Source organism: Papio anubis, chromosome 3 (genome assembly GCF_008728515.1).
Source record: "Papio anubis isolate 15944 chromosome 3, Panubis1.0, whole genome shotgun sequence".
NCBI lineage: Eukaryota > Metazoa > Chordata > Mammalia > Primates > Cercopithecidae > Papio > Papio anubis.
Genome location: NC_044978.1, coordinates 10,817,641 through 10,836,675, shown reverse-complemented (window position 1 = coordinate 10,836,675; position 19,035 = coordinate 10,817,641).

Genomic DNA, 19,035 nt, shown 5'->3' with positions numbered 1-19,035 from the left:
ATTTGAACAAACTGTAAAAATGTAGATGAAAATAAAGGAATAGGTGTGGAGAATTATTGGTTTGTAGTAAAGTGGGATTTCTCAGCCTCAAATCTGTTCATATTTATCATTGAGATTTATTTAAATTTTAACACTTTGGAAAAAATCAAAATTAACAAAAACATTCTTAGCACCTACAAATTTCTATTTACCTCTTAATTTTATTTTCAAAAACATTTTAATCTGTATCTTTTATTAGAATGCATTCAATAAAGAAGAGGAATATTTTTCTATGATCATATACCCAGGCCTTCTTATTTCCTGTAACTAAATAAAATGAGAATGGGAAAGAGTCAGTGAAGATTGAACTTCTCTTCCACTGAAAGAAGATATGAAAATATTTTATTAGAAACCACAAAGAAACTGGTGAGTTCACTCTTCATATTTTAAGTATGAAAATTAAAAACATGAACATAAAATAATTCATAATTTTTAATTTTCTAAGTTAACTATATTCATTTATTTCTTTGTATATTTTATGTCATTACTCACAGGCACGTAAACATGTTTAAGTGAAAATTTATGTAAAATATTGTTATGGACTGAATTGTTCCTGCCTTGTCCTCTTCCTCAAAAACATTTCTATGTTGAACCTCCAGTATCTCAGAATGTGACTGTATGTGGAGATAAGTGTGGAGCTGAGATAGGTAAGTAAGCAAGAAAGAAGAAGGGGCCCTGGTTTGCGGTGAACAATTGTTCTGAGAGACAGCTAATCACAACCCACTGGCACAACATTCTATTCCCAAATACCTGGTTCCCCACATAACCTCTTCAGCACCACCTTATAAAACTTCCCTCCAGCCCCTGCTACTTTCCAGACAGCCCCTTCTCTGCCATACTGTCCATTGCTTTTTCGCAATGTACTTTTCGTCTAATAAATCTGCCTTTCTTCTTCAATAACTGTGTTGCTAAATTCCTTTACCAACAGCGATGCTGGCCCTGGCCATTGCACCCAGGACAATAGGGTAGTTGCAGAAGTGGTTAAGTTAAAATAAAGCCCTTAGCGTGGGACCTAACCCAATATAACTGGTGTCCTTATAAGAAAAGAAAACTTGGACACACCAAGAGACACCAGAATTGTGCACACACTGAATACCACGTGAGTATACAGCAAGAAAGTAGCCATCTGCTAACCAAAGACAGTGGCCTCAGGAGAAACTAGACAAATCAATCCCTTGGTCTTGGACTTTCAGTCTCCAGAACTTTCAGAAATAAATTTCTATTGTTTTTTGTTGTTTTAACCAAGCAATCTGTGGCATTTTCTTATGACCATCCTGGCTAACTAATACAATTATTAAACAATTAATCTTTCTATAAAAATTATGTTTAATGTTCTATTATGATGATTAAAGAATACTCTATCAAAGAATGTTATATTTAATGTAAAAAAGGAAGACATATACAATTATAAAGAACAAAAGTGAAATAATGTACTCTCTCACTCCAGAGATCCAAAAATCTATTATAAATTTCAATATGACAGTGGAAGCCCCAGTGTATTTGGTTCCCAAAGAGAGAGAGATTTGGGGCATTTTGGAACACTTCATAACTGTGGGCCAAACAGCAATGTGACTAGACCATGTGAAAAATAACAACAAAGAAATCATCAAATTTTAGAATCTTGGAACAGAGCTAAAGTAGTATACAAATGAAAACAGAGCATAAAATACATGTTCTACAAGAATATAATCCTTGTATAAGAAAAATAGATAAATGGAATGTCTGACTCCAGTAAACACTTAAAAAAGAAAAAGTGATATAAACTATAGGAAAGAAAATGAAAAAGGTAGTAGAACATATGAATGATTAAGATTATAGTAAAATAGCAAAACTATAAAAATAGTTTTATTTTTGGAGAAAAATGATTAATATGTGTAAATTGACAATTAATATGCATCGGAGGAGAAAAATTAAGATGGCATAACTTGCTCCAGAAGAGAAAGATCATCTAAAAACGATTGAGTGAAATAAAAAAATGAAAAACAAATTGCTGAAGAGGCTCATGAAACATGTTCACTGTGTATCAATTACCAACTTGTCTGAGTCCAGTGACACTGAACACCCCTCAGCGCACAGAAGGACATAGGACCAGTTTACTGGAAGACAGGTCGATAGTACACACACAAACTGAAGCGCCAAGAAAAAAATATGAGAACAATTCAGAAACATTGCAAGAGGCATAAGGAGCATGCTGAATAAACCTGCCTCGTGTACTTGTGATTTAAGAGGAGAGGACAGGGACTGTGGAGCAGAAGCAATGTTTGAAAAGATAATGAATAAGAATGTTCTAAAACTCATTAAAGTCAGCAACTCACATACTGAAGAATTCTGCAAACTTCAAGCAGGGTAAATAAACAGAAAAACATTTGGGCCCAATGTGGTAAGAATGCATAAAATAAGTACAAAGAAAAACATCTAAAAGCCCGAGATAAAAGGCAGATTACAATGAAAAGATAAACAATCAAATGAACTACGACTTTTTTACAAGAAATTATGATTTCAATGCCAGTCAGCCATTTATCACCAGGAACACACCTATGGTTGAACAAATTGGGTTTATTGTTCTTTTCAGTGAGCAAGGACACACAGCATGGAAAGGCAGCTGGCATCAGTAGTGAGTATTAGCGAGGACTTTGATGGGATGATTTTGGAGACCGTCCAAGGAAGCAGGTACTCACTAAGCATTGGTGCTCTTAGGAAGTAAGGACTGTTCTATGATTGGTTATTTCGGTAAGTCTTACCTAGGAAGAGGAATGCCTAGAATGAAAAACAGAGCTTCAATTTGCAAAGAAGAGCAGTCAAATTAGCCAGGAGAGGACTGTGTTTGGTATTTTGTGGGTTGAACAGTGACTTTGGTTTTGTCCATGCTCAGACACAAAATTATAAAGTGATCTTCTTTGTGTCGCCTCCCCATCGTTGCAGAGTGGGCTTTGCTGGTGTTGGTGTGGGGTAAGACTCTGTGCATCTAACAGCAAGACAGCGTAGCCTACTTGTTTCCTTGCCAGGCCAGCGTTAAAGGACACAGGGTCTAACTGTAAGTGCAGACCAGTTCCAGATGCCACCACTGCTTTTGCAAATTGTAAAATAATTGAGTGTTACCTTCAAAGTGTTAAAAAACAAAAACCGGAAATCTAGTATTGCAAACTGATGAAAATATCTTTCAAAATTAAAGCAAGCTGAAGACATTCACAGGCAGGCAAAAAACTTGGTGAGCACTGTCTCCATTGGGTCTGTCCTGAAGGCAACTAAAAAGAACATCCATCAGGCAGAAGAAAAATGATTCAAAATTACTAATCAAGGATAGAGAAAGAATTAAATATAATATAAAAGATAAAGCTAGAGATGTATCTAAATAAATATTGACTGAATTAAAATAAGAATGCTAATGTCTGGTGGAGTGTTGTGTACATATATATGTATGTATATGTGTGTATATATATTCACATGTATATGTGTATATATACACACATGTATATATGCATGCATATTATGTGAAGTATATGTATATATAGACCTATATGCATGTATGTATGTATACGTGTATATATACACATGCATATAGGTCTATATATACATATACTTCACATAATATCTAGTGCAGCAAAAGTGAAAGTTATACAATTAAAATATTCCAAGAGTCTTTTATTTTTTGGAAAGAAGAAAAAGTACTAATTTGTTTTAGACTAAGGTAAGTTAGGAAAAACTTTATAATGTCTACTAAAATAATAAAGAAATAGCAATAGTCTAATTATCACATTAATCAAATTGCAAAATTTGTGATAAAATGTGATAAAAATGATAAATGAGTGATTAGGAGGAATAAATTCAAGAGATCCATTGTACAACATGGGGATTACTGTTAATAACAATATAGAAATGAAAGTATAGATTAATCAAAACGAAACAAGAAACTACAAAAAAAGTAGCATAGAAAAGTGGCCCCAGTAGAAAAAGAACAGTGAGTTGATATTACTCATGATATGAAACACAAATGTAACACATGCTGAAATTAAAAGGCAAAGATTTACACATATCCACATACACATGTATCATTTATGTTCTGCTTTCAAAATAAGGATGTTGTAAGTAAAAAATATATAAAAAGGTATTTATGATCAGTAACCTAAGGAAATCGGTGCCTTTATACTAAAACAAGCTAATGTCTTCTTGAAACTAAGAAGCACAGCTACAGTTAAGGAAAGACATTTCACAATAATGAACCAATTCATTGTGGAAATATTACAGTTTTATACTGCTATGCACATAACACAGTCTCGTAGCCTAAAATCTTAAAGAAATTCAAAGCAGTTAACATAAAATAGTAAGAAAAGCAGACTAAAAAAGTCAGTAAGGAAATAGACAATTGAGATGTCATAGAAATGTAAGACAATAATGTCTATAGTGAACATATGACTCCAGCATTCACGCTTGTCAACTGCACAAGGAGCACTTAGCAAACTTTTATGCTGAACAGCAGGCTATAAAGCAAACTCCAGTAATGTTGAAGAATTGAAATCATAATGAGTAGGTTTTCTTACCACTGTAGAATTAATCCAGAAATTAAGTACAAAACAATAACTTTTAAAATTCCAAAATGTTTAGTAATTAGCAATGCATTTAAACACAAAACATGTATCATGAAGGAAAGATTAAGTTAGGACATATATTCCACTGAGTATATGCACACAAAAAATACATACTTAAAGATGTGAAAGTCACTGAACACATCCAAAAGAGAAACATTTATAGACTTTCGTGCATCTATGATAAAAGAAAAGTTGAAAATCAGTGATTCAAGCATTTTGTTCAAAGAAGAGAGATGTAATCTTAAAGAAAATAACAGATAGATAATGAAATATAAAGTATAGTATGGATAATTAAATCAAAGGCGAGTCCTTTGAAAAAACTAATACATACTTGTAAAAATGCTGACAGTATGGGTTAATAGAATGAAAAACAAATACACACCACTGCCTCCCCCAAAGTAGTCCAGAGGCATAATTGATCAGTATCAGTAGTAAAAACAGAGAAGATCACTGTAAAATTTATGGTCATCAAAAGAATAATAAGAGAATGAGATAAACACATGTATGCTAAAAATAAGTGAAATGAGGCAGGGTACATGGTTCACACCTATAATCTCAACACTTTGGGAGGCCCGGGTGGATGGAGCACTTGAGGCCAGGAGTTTGAGACCAGTCTGGCCAACATGGCGAAACCCTGACTCTACTAAAAATACAAAAAAGAGCAAGACATGGGGGTGTACAACTGTAGTCTCAGCTACTAGGGAGGCTGAGGCAGGAGAATCGCTTGAACCTGGGAGGCAGAGGTTGCAGTGAGCCAAGATCGTGCCACTGCACTCCAGCCTGGGTGACAGAGCGAGACTCAAATACTACAACTACTACTATTACTACTACTATTACTACCGCTACTACTACTAATATGAAATTAATCCTCAGATAAAAATGAACGCAGTGACAGAAATGACAAAATACTGCATCGTGGTCAAGCTGGGATTATTCTAGAAATGCAAGAAGGATTTAGCATTCATATATCAACCAATATGATATGCCATGTTCACAAAAGATAAGTAAACAATAGCAGAATAGAAGCTAAGACAAATGGAAAACTTATGTCATATTTTCAATAAAGGCAGAAACAATCCATTTCATAAAATTCATAATATTATCCTCACATTCCTTATCCACCTAAAGACTGCAGAAACTTCCTATTTAAGGGCTTCAGTTATTTTTTATTTTTTATTTTTTGAGACGGAGTCTCACTCTGTTGCTCAGGCTGGAGTGCAGGGGCGCGATCTCGGCTCACTGCAAGCTCCACCTCCCGGGTTCCTGCCATTCTCCTGCCTCAGCCTCCCCAGTAGCTGGGACTACAGGCGCCGCCACCACGCCCGGCTAATGTTTTTTTGTATTTTTAGTAGAGACGGGGTTTCACCGTGTTAGCCAGGATGGTCTCGATCTCCTGACCTCGTGATCCTCCCGCCTCGGCCTCCCAAAGTGCTGGGATTACAGGCGTGGGTCACCATGCCTGGCCAGAGCTTCAGTTTTTATTAGAGCCAAGGGGGAAAGAAAAGAGGCAAACAAATAAATAAATAAAATAAATAAAAAAGCTACAGTAAATATCAGATTAAATTAAAACAATTTAAAAACTTTCCTTGCAAGATCAGAAATAACACATTGCTGTCCACTGTTACTACTTCTATTCTCCTATGTAATATTGTAGTAAAGCCTCAACTAGTTTAATAAAGCAAATAAGTAAATGATAAATATCAAATAGAAATACATAAATAGTATTATTTGAAAGTTACATAAATACAAAACAGGATATTAAAAATCTACAGATAGGCTATTAGAATTTCTAAAGAAATTTAGCAAACTTACTGGATGCAAGTAAATATTTTTAAAAATTGTGTTTCTAAACACTGTACCAACAACAGTTTAAGAAAAAAATATGGTTATTACTTCCAATAACATCAAAAACATCCCATTCCTAGAAATAAGCTGAATGAAAGAGCTACAAAATCTCTATGCCAAAAATAGTAAAAAATAAGGGAGTAAAATTAAAGATCCAAATCAATGTAAAGACTATGTTCATTATTGAAAGATTCAGTATTCCAAAGGACAGAATTTTACCCATGTTGTTCTTCAGATTCCATGAAATCCCAATCAACATTTCAACAAGTGTGTGTGTGTGTAAATTAACAAGATGATTTGTATGGAAATACAGTGCCAAGAATAGCTAAGAAAATCTAAAAGAAAGAACAGAATAAAGAACTTTCACTTCCAGACATTAATGCTTTTTAGAAAGATCAGTAAAGTGACTGTGATACTAGTGTAAGCATAAACATATAAGCCACCAAAATTTAATGAAAAGCCCCCAAACAGAACCACACATATGCAGAGTCTTGATTTATAATTAAGGTAGCAAAACAGGACACTCAGGAAAGATTAGACTTTCCAATAAACCTTTCTGAGTAAACTGGTTAGCCATAATGGGAAAACAAAGCAAAAGAGAACAAGATGTAAAGTTTGCCTAACTGTACACCCCCAAATACTTTGATTACAGATATCATTGTAGAAGATAAAAATATATACATATTTTGGAATATAATATAGAAAAATACGTTTATGCCTTTGCCGAGACTAAACACCAGAAGCAAAAAAATAAAGAACAATAAAACACAAAAAGCAATAAAAATAAAGAAAAATTTTAAAAAAAGAAAAAGAGAGCAATAAAAATAAAGAAAAAGATTGGTAAATTCAGCCTTTAAAATTTAAAACAACTTTTCATAAACAAACTATCTACAAAAAAGAACAGAATATATTTATAGTGCCATACCTCACAAAGGACTTGTTTCTAGAATATAAAAACCCCTTTAAATAACCAAGAAATAGAAATGTGGTAGAGCAAATGGAGAGACATTGGAAAAAGTACTTCAGCTAAAAGGCTTTGTAGATTAACAAAGACGTACGAAAAGCTGCACCACCCGGTCATCAGGAAAATGCAAAATAAAACAACAGTGAAGCACAAACATATACCTCAGTGCAGGTAATACATTATTTTTTCAAAGACTGAAAACACCGATTTTAAGTGAGGACGTGAAGTAAGCAGATCTCTTATACACTGCTGAAGGGAGTATACATTTGGAGGATTTTGGACAGTATTTAGTGAATTAAACGTGCACATCCCCAGCCATCCCTTACCAGCTTTATCGGACCTATTGATTTCACTGGGATGATTCACCTGTGCTTGCACACAGTGGCTGTGCCCTAGGAATCACACATGGTCCTTCCTCTTGCATCTCTACTCTTAATAAGTAACTCTTGCTTGCTTTCAAATACTCTTCTGATATTCTTACATAAAATGTCTAAAGACAGGTTGGAAACATTTGTCATAAATTCTCAACATTGGCAGTGGGTGGTGGCTCAAGCTTATCATTCCAACACTTTGGGAGGCTCAACCAAAAGGATCATTCGAGACCAGCCTGGGCAACATAGCGAGACCCTGTCTCCACAAAAATAAATAAACAAATAAATAATCAACGTCTTACGGTAAATACAACAAATCAGAAAACAGATCTTATTTTCATGTTGGAGATTTATCAGAAAAACTGTTCTAGTTAAGATAGTGAGGCAGCATGCCTATTCCTTAACAGAAGAAGCATCCTAGTGAAGTTCCTTGGAGATCAAATCCTGATTCTACTATGTTCTGATTCAGTGAACATGGGCAAATTATTTAATCTACCAGTGGGAACTCATGGTTACATTCTACATAGCCTGCAGCAGACTGAGAATTGTGTATGATCCTATGGCATGAACATATAGGTGTGTTCATATTGTGGAATACACAGAGCTGCATTTTTACAATTTCCGTATTTTTCTGAAATAAAGGTTTATTTTAATATTAAAAATTATGTTTTCTACGTAAGGAGTTCATATATCTTCATAAAGTTTACTGCACCAAACTCCAGTGCTGAGCATCTCTCAGTGCTTCAGCTCAGGTGTGAACATCTATGAAGGAGAACCTGACCTGATTGGTTGCTGTCTATTTGGGGCAAGTACATTTGCAGTTCCAATTTCCCACTGGGTGGAGGAGGGCTAATATAATTGTCAGTACTAACAGAATCTTCTAACTGGTGCTTGGTATAGATCAGTTCCCCTAAGTTATCTGTGATGGTAATAATGTTGCCAAGAATCAATAGTAGGCATGGAAAATGAATGAAAAACAGGAGATGTCTACAATCCTAAATGTTCATCAACAGGCAGTGTTTAAATTAATTATTTTATATCTACTCTATGTTGTATTAAAAAGAGGTATATATGGCAAATAGTGACAAAGAATCACACCAGATTCAGGGGAAGATGAAATGTAAATTTGATGGAAGTACTCATAGGCAGAAACGTCACTGTAGTCCACAGCTCTCTGATGTCTCAGTCTTCCTTGAAAGTGACGTATCAGATACCACTGTGGAAATTGCTCCAAGGGAAGGATCCAACCTGCCTACCACTAAATAAATTTATAGGCAAGTTGAGAAGAGCCCATGGCACATCCCTTGAGTAGTTCATTGTATAACAAAGGAACATCTCTCGACAGAGATATGGGCTTGTTAATCTAGAGTTTAGGTACCAGCTAGAGGTCTCCAGTTCTTCGGCTGTGATAATTCTGCAGATCCATCAAATTAGACAAGAGGAGAAAAGATTAGCCTCTGGGGACATCCAGGTTTGTCTCTCCTCAGAGGGTCCTCTGTTCCTTGAGGACTTATTGGATACACTATCCTACATTCCAGTAAATGTCAGGTTGTAACAATTTCTACAACATGGTCTGTAAGTGGAAAAATCAATACATTTTCTTGCAGCTGGGTCCAGTACACTAAGTAACTTTTGTACCAACATTGCTACAAGTTCCCTTTATGTGCAACTGTCTTATGGCACTCAATTACCTGTAACCTCTCTTTTTCAACTTTTTTCCTCACCCATGGATATAGATTTTATACCTCTTTATTTATTCATAAATTCTCCTTTATCTTTCCCATATTTTAATTTAATATTAAATTAAATATTATATATTATAATTTTATAAATATATATTATTATTTATAAAATTAAATTATAATATTAAAACTTCATTTTAACATTAAGGTGATACTATATTTATAAATGTTTTATATGTTATATAATATCACGATCTCATGCTATCCTAAAATGTGAAAAGTTTTTGCTTTTTCTCAAATAGCTTGAGCTTTGGCTCAAAAATATTGTCATTATTTTTAAACTATTTTCTAGTTTTTTGGTAGTTTAAAAATATTTTTCATGACCAATTACATAACTTTGAATTAAAATGTTGATGTAATTGAAATACAAATCTTTTATTTTTCAAAATTTTATATGGTGTAAAACATCATGGGGTCATAGAAACAATGAACAAATGTGACATTTAAAATATTTTATTTCATATTCACCATAGCACAATATAACAATAATAACCAAAAATAACAATAATAAAATATAATATTTTAATTGATATTTACTCCTTTGGGCATTATTGTAAGGGTTTTAGTTCAACCTCTCATTTAAACTTCAAAAGACCTACCTGAACAGATTATTATAATCATTTAACAGGTAAGTGAACTAATAACTGAAACAGAGAGATTAAACAATTTGCCTAAGGTCACTTAATTGGAACATATTAGAAAGAGGGTGTTACCCCAACTAGCCTTTCTCCGACACCTCTTCTCTTAACTAACATTGGCCAAAAGACAACCAGGTTCTCAAAATCATAGACAAGAGAGCTTTATTGGTGACATCAGTTTGCACACTGGGAAGTGAAAGCCTCCATAATGGGTTAAAGGTGCTCTCTCTACTTTTTTTTTATTTCCAACTTTTATATTAAGTTCAGAGGTACATGTGCAGGATGTGGAGGTTTGTTACATAGGTAAACGTGTGCCATCGCGGTTTGTTGCGTAGATCATCCCATCACCTAGGCATGAAACCCAGCATCCACTACCTATTCTTCCTAATACTCTCCCTGCTTCCACCCTCAACCCTCCAACAGGTCCCACTGTGTGTTATTCCCCCAGTGTGTCCATGTTTTCTCATTATTCAGTTCCCATTTCAAAGTGAGAACATGTGGTGTTTAGTTTTCTGTTCCTGCGTGAGTTTGCTGGGTGCTCTGTCTTTAAAACAGGTTGGGTTTTATGCCTCACAGAGCCTGTATCACACAATAGAGTCATACATATTCAGCAGGTTTGAGGTAAAAGCTATACATATTTATGAGGTGAGCCAAGAACACACAGAATGGATGAACACATATGTAACATATATCTCATGTTCACTTTGGGGCAGGTTTCAGTATTAAAATATGGTGGAATTTGGCTATTTAAACCAAAAGGTGAACTGGAGCACACAAAGACAGTTTGTGCCCAGCCTCTGTAAGCTGCTGGAACGGGCTTAAGACCTGCAGTCGCATATCAGGAAACAATGTCTGTAAGGCTGGTCATCTCTGCCATCACAGTTGTAGTGGTCCAGGTTGTAAGTCAGAATTGGGAGGCGTCCGATAAATTGCCTGACAGCTCCTATTGTTAGGGTGTTTAGCAAGAGAGTCTTTTTGTCTTGTAGCTGGAGGAACTTAGAGAGTTGCCATGCCGGCAGACATCGGAGCCCTCAAACCATAGAGAACTTTTGTTTCTTTAACTTCAGAGTCCACCTTGGTTGATAAAGGGGCATTTATTGTTGTCTTTCAGATTATACTAATATGCAACCTACCTTCATAACTATCTTAACTACCATGATGTTTCTGCTAAAGAGGAATAGACAAGACTTGTTGAAGTAGGAAAAGAAGAGGAATGAAGGAAAGGGAATGTGTTGTTCCCAGGGTAGTCACCATAGACATGTCAAGAAGGAACATCAGATCAAATCTGATCTGATAAAATCAGATTTAGATCCGATAAAATCAAAGCTTAGTTGGGGGATGAGTCCAGGAAGAAGTCTACTGACCGTCATCTTTCGCTCCTTCAAAAATGTTCTTTAATCTGGTCCAATTTTCATGTCAATTAAAAAAAGAAAGATAGGCCGGGCGCGGTGGCTCAAGCCTGTAATCCCAGCACTTTGGGAGGCCGAGATGGGCGGATCACAAGGTCAGGAGATCGAGACCACCCTGGCTAACATGGTGAAACCCCGTCTCCACTAAAAAATACAAAAAACTAGCCGGGCGAGGTGGTGGCGCCTGTAGTCCCAGCTACTCGGGAGGCTGAGGCAGGAGAATGGCGTGAACCCGGGAGGCGGAGCTTGCAGTGAGCTGAGTTCCGGCCACTGCACTCCAGCCTGGGTGACACAGCGCGAGACTCCGTCTCAAAAAAAAAAAAAAAAAAAAAGAAAAGATAGTAGAAAACATATTTTTTTTTTTCTAAAAATGAAAACAATAACCAAATGGAGCATTATATGTTAGTAAAAATGGGGTAGATAGAATTAAAAAACAAACATGGACCCCCCCCCACCCACCCACACACACACACACACACACGCAAACTGAGAATGGAGAGGCTCCACTGCCAGAAGGGAAATAACGTCCTAGGAGACAAACAGGCAGAACACCAGGCATGGAGAGAAGTCTGTGGGCGGAGAAGAGAGTGTGTGTTCCTTTGTAAAAGAGACAGAACAAGAAGACAGAAAAATTAGACATTACCTGATGTGAATTAAAAAGGAAAAGAAAGGTAGGCCGGGCGAGGTGGCTCATGCCTGTAATCCCAGCACTTTGGGAGGCCGAGGCGGGTTGATCACGAGGTCAAGGGATCTAGACCATCCTGGCTAACATGGTGAAACCCCGTCTGTACTAAAAATACAACATTAGCTGGGTGTGGTGGCGCCTGCCTGTAGCCCCAGCTACTCGGGAGGCTGAGGCAGGAGAATCGATTGAACTCAGGAGACAGAAATTGCAGTGAGCCGAGATGGGGTCACTGCACTTCAGCCTGGCAAGAAAGTGAGACTCCATCTCAAAAACAGAAAAAAAGAATTAAAAAAAAAAAAAAAAAAGAGAGTGAGAGAGAAAGGAAAGGTAAAGGAAAAGTGATGTAGCTGGAATTCTAAAATATGACAAAAGTGAAGGGAACATATTCAAAGATCCAAATGAGGCCGGGCGCGGTGGCTCAAGCCTGTAATCCCAGCACTTTGGGAGGCCGAAGCGGGAGGATCACGAGGTCAGGAGATCAAGACCATCCTGGCTAACACGGTGAAACCCTGTCTCTACTAAAACCACAAAATATTAGCCGGGCGTGGTGGTGGGCGCCTGTAGTCCCAGCTACTCGGAGAGCTGAGGCAGGAGAATGGCAGGAACCCGGGAAACAGAACTTGCAGTGAGCCGAGATGGCACCACTGCACTCCAGCCTGGGCCACAGAGCCAGACTGCATCTCAAAAAAAAAAAAAAAAAAACATCCAAATGAAAGCATAATTAGATATAGCAAGCGAATTCATAGGTAATTTGCACAGTGAATTTGAAATAATTTTACCAAAAATTTAACATAGAATGACCTATGTAAGGTGATAAAGCACATGCTAGATAATAAACAAAGGTAAATTATTGATAGGCAACTTCAACAGGACATGTGAATGGCATGATTCAATAAGAGCTTAATTTTCAAACAGTAAGTTTAATTTTTTAATTGTGAGAAATGTACATAACATAAAATTTACCATTTTAGCCATTTTAAGTGTTCAGTTTAGTGGCATTAAACGCATTCATAGTGTTGCACAATCATCACCACCATCCTTCTCCATAACTCTTTTCATCTTGTTAATATTAAGTTTTATAAGCTACTAAGTTTAATTTTTAAAAAATGTGTGCAGTATGCAAACCTCTATCATTTGAGAATTGCAACTAAAATCCCCAAACCTTAATCAACTAGACCAAATTCGTTTATTTATATACTTTTCTTCTTTACTCTCTATGTAAGTAAAGCTGACTTAATTCTCTTCAAATAGCCTTTTTTTAGAAAGAGAAAAGAGGTCATTATTACTCCTATTTTAAAATAATAACGAACAATTTGCAGAGCTATGGTAAAAATTGTTGCCGGGTTATCTCAATCCTTGTCTGAAAAAATATTTTCATGTCTCTGCCGATTATCAAATTCTTCAAAATAATTAAAATATAGCAGCTATCGGTGAAGTTGCTACATATTTGGCCCCATCAATTTTTCTAAGAACTTCAAAGGCAATGTCATGGACTTTTAATCAAATAGTATGGAAAAACATTCATCTTTTCTGTGCTTGGGGCTTTTCTGATTACCAGAAGACCTCATTCTTTTCAGATCCTAACCTCAGTGAAGCTCAATTTAATCTAGAATTGCCTAAATATATCTTTACATTTTGGACTGGATGTATTCGATGTTATCACTTAATGCTCTTTTTTAAAACCAAAATCAGTAAATTCATCTCTAGCAGCAGAATTTTGTTGATATTTTAATGAATATAAGAATATTTGACTTGGAAATTTTTAATTTTGAGGGGGTGTGAATGCTGTTTACATTCAAGTGTGACATTTAAAATATTTTATTTCATATTCACCCATATTGTAATTTGGGGAAGCTTTCCAGAACTTCTGCCATAGCACAATATAGTAATAATAACCAAGAATAATAATGATAATAAAAAACAATATTTTAATTGATATTTACATTTTTGGGCTTTATTGTAAAGGTTTTAGCTCAACCTCTGATTTAAATTTGAAAAGACCTACCTGAGCATACTATTATAATCATTTAACAGGTAAGTGACCTAATAACTGAAGCACAGAGATGAAATAATTTGCCCAAGGTCACTTCTCATTGGAACATATTAGAAACAGGGTGTGACCCTAAGACACATTACAACATTATAGAAGATGGTTTAACATAAGCGGTAAACATTATCATTATCCTATATTGTGACTTTCATGTTAGAATTACCATACATCCAAATCCTAGGAATTCGAGTCTGTTTTATTTTTTGAATTAGAGCCTTTGTTTTATTGTTGAATTTATAAATATAACAACCTGTCTTAGCTTAACACTTTTCCTTATTGAAACTACATTAATAAAACATTTACAGCGCTTGGGAAGTGAAGCACCGTGTGAAATTACCATTTACCTTAATTTTAAGTATAAAAATACAATCATGTTAAGAACTTGTACTTTGCAGTTAAGTGTGATATGCTAATATCAAAATTAGTACATTGTGTCAAAAAGAAAATGTGTTCACTGCCAGCTTAACAGCCTACACGACAGGAGAAGAAAACATTTTTACATAAGATGCTATGTAAAGCCATTTTCCACTGTCTGAATCATAAATCACAGGACTAACCTAAAATAAAGAAATAGACTTCATTAGCGTTAAGGGATCACTACATCAAGTTATTCAAATTTTACAAAGTACCAGGTTGTAGAGGATTAATTTTAGCTATTCTAAGACTTATGAGTTATGCTTGAAAAATTAAATCTAAAAATGTATTTTAAAAAGTATGTAGGAAATTTTCAGGGTTACATGGTATTAACCACTAGTGTAAATTAGAAAAATGAGATATTGGCCTTCTTACCAGTTATACATGATCCTATAAGAAAATCATCAAAATATGCACAAATATATTAAATAAGTATACTGTTATAAATACTAGAATCCTAAGTAATGACAGATTAATAAATACTATATTCCTAAGTAATGACAGATTTTCAGCTTTATATAAATTAAACTTATTATTAAAGTATAATACACATGTAAGAAAGTGCACATGTACATGTATATAAATAAATACGTAGTCCTTCAAAATTACAAAATTTCCATGGTTAATGATAAAAGCTTATTAAAAATATTATATAATTTATGTATATATTCATTCTCTATTAACATAGAAGATATATATTCTCTTTTGTTCATGAAAAATTTACCTACATAAAAATATAAAGTAAAAATAGATTGTAGTTAAGAATGTGTAAAACTTAAAACATGGTAATTTTTAAATATCTTGATATTAATTACTTTTATACTATATACACATAGATTTCAGTTCTTTTCCACACAGCCTTCAAGTGGATCTCATTGTGCAGCGTGGACTCATATGAGAGACTATGATATGTGTATGTGTGATTCGCAAGATTCTTTTCAGTTTATTGTCTCTTTGAAGTTTGTTGTATTGCATTCCACATCTGTCAAGACACCTGTATCCTCCAGTTGATATTCTAAATTTATAGTTCTGTAGTTACAGAAGTTTTTTATTTTAAAGGCATTATCATCATTAATACTCCCGTAAGAAGATACTCCACTTGTTGTTTTTCAAAAGAACATATGTTCTTATACATATTTTCATAACAACTTACTTTATGAAACTTCAGCTTTTGTTTTATTGAGAAAATTATTATTTGAAATTCTTACCATCATGCTGGAAAGTCTTTTGTACAGTACAGCTGTTTAAGTGACAACTTCATAGTGATAAGTGTTTGTAATTCCTATACAATAAGGAGGAATGACCCGTGTTTGATTAATGTTGTAATATAAAACTACCTGTAAGAAACAATATAAAGGGCCTCTTGATATTTGCCAAAATTATACTGTTTAAATTTATTTTAAATACCCTAAGCTTGTCATTTTAAAAAAATTAAGAAAAGATTGAAAATTTATTTTGCCATTATTTATTTCTTCCTCAATTTTATATTAATTATAAGAAATTCCTTCTTAATTAAAATATTACCTATCAATGAAGTAGTAACTCTTTATGTAGAGTATATTGGCACATATTCATTTTCTCATTTTTGCAATTAGATATTTTCCATTATATAATATTTTTTAAAATGCATAACCAAAACAAAATATTCTGTATAATAATTGTATCTGATGAAGTCAGCTTATAATTGTTTTTAACAATAATATATTTGGATTTGACATATAATGTTTAGTTTTTATAGTTAAACATTAGTAGTTTAAAGTTTAAAATATATTAGTATTTTAATTTTCACTGTTACTTTCCTTGAATAATGACATCCATTACCTTAAATGTTATCAACTATTACCATCAGCCAGTGTTCTGCAGTGTAACAGTATTATAGTAGTTTCAATTCAAAGTATAGCTAATGTTCTATCAATCAAAAGGAGATGCTGTAAAAACCTAACATTTGTTTATATTCATCACAGAAAATATAATATGAATCAGTATAGTTTAATATGTTATTAAATTCTTATTCTTTGAACACAAGTAATCTATGCATTATGTACTCTGAACCTTCCAATTAACTCTCATATTTGATTTATCACAGAGCTCAATAGTCTAACTCTTTTGCTTATAACTCACTGCATATAAATGTCTTTTGACATTAACAGAGACAATGAATTGTGTATAAGAAATGAACATACATTGTCTCTTTTTGTTTTCTTTAAATCCTTTTCCTCTTATTGTCATTCTTTATTTTGTCAACTTTTTTATTACACTGGTAGCTACTATCGTTTGAATATATTTCACACATCTTAATTTGTAAGGGGTAGCAATCCCCATTAATTACATTAAATAGTTAAATAATAAAACTGATATTTGTTAAACACTGCTATATCCTGAGGACTCTATTGGATTACTTATTCTCCCATTAAATTAATTAATATTTTTTAAAATCCAGGAAGCTTTGACCATAATTGGGAGTTGCAATTCACATGGGTTTACCATGGCTTCCTTTGCACCATGATGACCATTGAGAGAGTAGTAGTGATATTAGAACAAAGAAAATCTAAGTGAAGTGATATGGTACAAAAACGTGACATGTAATTTTGAAAGGGATAGATACTATGCATTATATTATATAGTAAGCTGAAGTACATAAATTTTGAACTGAGATAATGAAATGCCTTGGACAATGACATTAAACATCGGGTGAGTGAGAAAAAGTGGCCTACATGTGGCCATGAAATTGATTTTTCCATTTTGTGCCAAAGCTTATCACTAACCATGAGTTTCAGGGACAAAACTATAAGTAGTAACATTGGAGCATTAATCTGTTATCGTTCTTTTTATAAAGAGTTGATAGAATTGGCCATAATATTTTGGTATTTCTAGTAAAATATAATTTCTGCTGATAAAACTATAGCTATTCATTGTACAATTCCAATTAGAAAGATTTTATGTCAGAAAACATATTCTAGAAATAAATACAAATAATGTCTAGAAATATACAGAATGTTATCTATGTAGAAATATGTATATAGACATTATACAGTCGCCCCTTGGACAACATGAATTTCAACTATGCACATTCACTTATACATGCATTTTCTTCTGCCTCTGCCTCCCCTGAGACAACAAGACCAACCTCCACTTCCTCTTTTCCCTCAGCCTCCTCAGTGTGAAGACGATAAGGATGAACACCTTTACGATAATCCACTTCCATCCAATGAATAGTCAATGTATTTTCTCTTTCTTGTGATTTTCTTAATAACATACATACACATACATAATAATATACATACGCATACATTTCTAAACATTGAAGAAAAGATCAATCCCACTTAGTTATAACTGGATTTCTTTCCTAGTTACATAACAAAATAAAGGCTAGTGATTTGATGCAGTATCCACCAAATTATTATTTGAAGCAATGGAAAGTACAGTCATGAAAATACAGTTTTAGCACATTTCTTAGTGAGAGAAAAATCAGAATAACATGCAATAATAATGAAAAGAGGATTACCATTAATGAAAATGAATGTATAACAATACTTTTTAATTTAGTGTGAGATCCCTAAAATTGTGTGGCTACTAAAAACATGACTGGTGAAAATGTTGATGAGGAGTTTTTTTAGGTTTTGAAAGAGAATGCTTTACCAGTTGAAAATTCTACAGTTTGGATATTTGTTCCCAAAACCTCATGTTGAAATGTGATTCCCAATGTTGGAGGTGGAACCTTGTGAGAGGTTTGTGACAGATCCCCCATGAATAGCTTGATGGCTTTCTCACAGTAAGAAGTGTGTTCTCATTCTATTACTTCCCTTGAGAACTAGTTGTGAAAGACAGCCTGGCACCTCCCTACTCTCTCCTGCTTTCTCTCTTACCGTATGATCTCTGCACATACTGGCTTACACATACGCCATGAGTGAGAGCAGCCTGAGGCTTTCACCTGATGCCCAATCTTCTAGCCTACAGAATACAGAAAAGCCAAATAAACTTTTCTTTACAAATTATCTAGCCTCAGGTATTTTTTTTTAATAGCAATACTAAACATACTAAGACAGAAAGCAATGGAAAGACTGATTCATTTTAAAATTTGTTACCAGATGTTTATAAAATTATAAACAAAGAATCTAAGAATTAAGATATTCTATTAACTCAGGTACTCCTTCAAATATTGCCGCAACTTAAAATTCTATTTGGTCTGTTTCCCATGTACTGAGACTGAACCATTGAAACACACACACACACACACACACACACACACACACACTCTTTATAGTGTACATGGCTATAAAATATGGCTAGAA